This window comes from Mandrillus leucophaeus, unplaced genomic scaffold (assembly GCF_000951045.1).
Source record: "Mandrillus leucophaeus isolate KB7577 unplaced genomic scaffold, Mleu.le_1.0 Scaffold49, whole genome shotgun sequence".
Lineage (NCBI taxonomy): Eukaryota > Metazoa > Chordata > Mammalia > Primates > Cercopithecidae > Mandrillus > Mandrillus leucophaeus.
Window position 1 is genome coordinate 1,095,685 of NW_012105253.1, and position 4,163 is coordinate 1,099,847.

The following is a 4,163-nucleotide window of genomic DNA, read 5'->3' on the forward strand; positions in this document are numbered from 1 at the left end:
AATGTAGTTATATTATGATCCAATGCACACATACATATTGTTTCATGAAACAAGTTACCCCTACTACATGTGATGCATTTTGATATTTTGTATCCTAATGTCTTTCTTTTAATGCTGTTCTCTATTCATTAAATTGATTTCACAGCCAACTAATGATTCACAGCACACAATTGGAAAACATAGGACTACAGAAAACAGAAATATATAAGGCAATATCTGATTTATAGAGCAATCTGTGATTATAAAAATTGCTCCCAAAAATGTGTTATCTTGGAGGTGTAAATGGGTAAGCCAAGGTCTGGTGAAGTTAATATCCATAGGAGGTTCGACTTTATTCTATTCATTTCATTTTTCCATCCCTAACATTCCAATTTTCCTATTGACCAGTGACAGTCTCTGATTGGTCAATTTCAAGGGCTTGCTCCTTCCAATCCTGTGGCAGGCTGAAACTGTTCCCAAAGATAACAGATTCTGCAAATGTTACCAGATACGGGGAAAAGGCCTTTGAAGATGTGATTAAATTAAGGCTCTTCATATCCAGAGAGTATTTTGGATTAGCTCCGTGGATCCTAAATGCAATTACACATTCCTAAAAGGGAGGCAATGGGAATTCTGACACACACGGTGAAGGGAATGTGAAGAGGGAACAGAGATTTGAAGATGTTGGCCTTGAAGTCTAAAGTGATGTGGCCACAAGCCAATGAATGCCAGCAGCCACCAGAAGCTGGAAGAATCAAAGAACTGATTCTCCCCTAGAGTCTCTGGAGGGAACACAGCCCTGTCAACATCTTGATTTTGGCCCAGTGATGCTGATTTTGAATAAATGGTCTCTAAAAATGTGAGAGAATAAATTTCAGTTGCGCTACAACACCAAGTTTGTGGTATTTTATTATAGCGGCCTCAGGAAACTAATACGAACCCCATGAAATTGATTTAATAAAAGCGATAGTGCAAAGTACCTAAACAGTCACCTGAAACTCTATATACCTAGCTATGTTTCAAGAAAGATTCATGGTAGCTTACAGCAATTCACAAAACATTGATAACACCAATAATTCATTCGTGAAAAGGGAAAAACAGGAAGGATATACAAGACGAAGCCAACAAGGTTTATGCAAATATATATATAATATATATACACATATATATAAAATATATATACATATATATATAAATAGCTCTTGCCTCAAGCCAATTAAAATTTGGCTTTAAACCAAATTTACAGCTTACACGTAAAGGAAGTCTTCTTGTTTATATGATTAAGTAGCCATTAGATAAAAACAAGCCAACTCCACAGAAACAAGTACAAAAGACAAGATGAAATTTCTCCCAAGAGTTTCGCTCCTTAAGACTTCTTTTCTGGACTGCAGCCATGCATAGGATACTCATTACCCCTTTGTAAACGTAAATGTAGTCACTAGACCCAAATTTATAAGGCTGTTTACTATATGATATAGGTTGATAACATGTCAAAACTTAACTTGATAAAAGCAAATCCTATAGCATAGATTGATTAGACGTCAAACTCTAACTTAAAAGTAAATTCTGTAGGAGGAAAGAGGGTGTAAATACAATATCCACTACTAGGTAGGCAACTCACTGCCGATATTAATTCCAGGGTACATTTTGGAATATTTATAAAATGCCTTGAACGATGCTCAGAAACGAGTACTGTTTCCTCACCCAAACTATCAAACGTTGAGTAAGCGCTGCATACAATGCCTATGGGACGTGGCTTGCTTGAAAACAGATTTAGTATGGAGTGAAATACTCACAGTGTTTTCTACTATCTGCCCAGCGAGGTCTAGATAACTACCGAGGAGACAAACATTCCATCCCTACTCCCTGAAGAAGCTCCTGAGTCAATGGGGGAAAGTGCCCCTAACCCAGCGTAGGGGTAGCAAGGAAGGCTTGCAGCTGGTGAGCCTAATTAACTGTTAGAGGATGAGCAGATAGATGGAAGGGGAGGGGGATAGCGCCGAAAGTCGGTCAGAAAGAGCATACGGCACACGCATCGCCATTGCTTCAGAGCTTTTGGGGGCAGGTCTGTAGCCATTCCCAGCAAAATATACTACCGAACCCTGCAAGCCCTTCCAGAGAGCCAGACCTCCCTAACTCCCCAGCCGGTCCTCCGCACAGGCGGCGGCGCTAGCCTCACTGCGCAGGCGCCAGGTACACCTCGGAGGCCTCAGGAGGGGGAGCCAGTAACTCCGGGTCCACTAGGCCTCCGCTCTAGCCGCCAAGCTTCTGTTTCTCTACTGCTCCCGTAATAGTAGCCTGCGCGAGTTTGGAGCCGGGTAGGGGGCGGGCCTTCCGGGACGAGGGCGCGTGGGTAAGGAAGGTCAGGTCCAGGTAAGGCTGTCAGTGATCTTTGGGGGTCTGCAGCGAGGGGAGATGACTGTAGAGGTCTACGGGGGTCTCCAACCTTGTAGAGTCGCCAGGAATAGGGCGAATCCATTTCATTAGTGATCAGTTCGGGCGGTTAACGTGCATCACACAAATAACTCGGCCTTTTCCTGCGTCAGTTGGGGGATTTCTTAAACGTAGGATACCCGCGTTTCCGCTGCTGTAATTTCCTCTCAGGCGCAGTTACTCTCTTCCAGATGGGTTAACAGTAGAAGGCTCAGTTTCTCTGCTCGCCACACGGCCTTCTGCACCGTAGCTTTGGGTGGTGGGCTGCAGATTAATTTTGTAACCACCGTAAGAAAAATACGGTAAGGTGATATTTAAGAAAAATGTTTGTGAAATGCGCTCCCGAGTCAAACGTCGGTTATCTTGACACTACTACAGCTCCCATCACAGTCAGGCATGATCGAGTCAGGTGGAGGGAGTTGAAGATTGTTCTTGCTGAACTGAATGCAGCTAATACACTTTCAGTGCCGTTGATGCCTCTGTGACTCCGTAAAATAATCGGTACCGGGCTTTTTTTTTTAAAGCATTCTGTTGAGATTGTTTTTATGTTTAGATTGTTTCTATGACAACGTGTGTACACTGAGTTCCTTGGATCCTGATGGTTATTAGGGTAGGTACTGTGCCGTGAATGTTGCATGTTAGCTTCACATCGCAGGTAGTATGACTGTCCTCGTGTGGTCGATGAGAGAACCTGGCAGAGAATAAACACCATTTAAAAACGACGTGACCATTAAAAGGCAGAGGCGAGATTATTGTGCAGCTGGTGCGTTCTGCTAACCAATGGTTTCTGGGAAACTGGAGAAAGCTCTCTCCCAGAACGATTTACAGACACACGTACATACACATATCAGCATACAGATTTACACTTCCACTGTTTTCAAAACACATCCAGGTTAAGAACTCTTGCACTTCATCTTTACCTTTCAAAGAGAAAAGGCAAACCTAATACAAAGCCACTTATTGAAATAACCTTTTAAATGCATGAGACCTATCAAAAAGATCAAAGAAGTTTGCCCTTTTATGCCAAAGTAAAAATATGGGAATTTTCTTCTCATGTGAGCTTAATTTGTTTTGCTCAGCACATTTGAGTAACTTGTTTTTGCTTAGCATTTTCAGTTCCAGTTAACTTATTTCATGATAGTACAGTTTTCTTTAGTTCACATTTTAAGGAAGGTAACACTTAAAGTGGCTTGTTTTGTACTCCCTGAGAATGGCTTCATGTGAATCAAAATGTAATTGATATGCACATTGTAAGAAAAGCTCCCCTGTCATTCTTCGTGAGAGACATGTGTCTGTGCACTGTGGAAGGAAACAACAAAGCAGTGTCATTGGTAATTGTTAAAAGCACTTTCCGTTTCCTCCTGTTTAGCAAGCCTGGGCCTTTGTTTCTAGTAAGGGATTTAGGTTTGAAGAGGCTTATTCCCTTTCTCTGTCATAAAATTTTAGGACTTGGATTTTATGATATAACCATGTTCCGGCCGATTCTAATGTGACCTTTTTACTTACAAGTTATGTATCCCAGTAATTTGCCACATTCCAAAATGGGCATGGAGATAACAGCAGCATCCTGTGATGGCTTCAGTGACTACTGTCCTACTGAGTCCCTTCCTCCTCCTGGCTACCTTGGCAAGTTACCAAGGTGCTGGTCCTCTCCCTATGTTTCTCTGTCTGTCAGTCTTTGTAAGAGAGGTCATCATTCCAGGGAGGCACGAAGTTTTTACTGTATGGAATATGTATCTGGCTGTCTCTCT

At 42.1% G+C, this 4,163-nt stretch overlaps 1 protein-coding gene across 4 annotated transcripts in view; it reads left to right on the forward strand.

The window, feature by feature from the left end:
- The first annotated feature begins 2,279 nt into the window (after positions 1–2,279).
- MRPS33 (mitochondrial ribosomal protein S33) overlaps positions 2,280–4,163 on the forward strand; it is a 14,465-nt gene continuing 12,581 nt past the window's right edge. Inside the window, exon 1 of one of the 4 annotated variants that reach the window (XM_011995442.1) lies at positions 2,280–2,352. The gene's annotated coding sequence lies outside the window, so the exon portion shown is untranslated. Of the gene's footprint in view, positions 2,353–2,585; positions 2,715–2,835; positions 2,914–4,163 lie in introns of those variants that run through there. The other 3 variants (XM_011995445.1, XM_011995443.1, XM_011995444.1) reach the window with 3 other exon arrangements.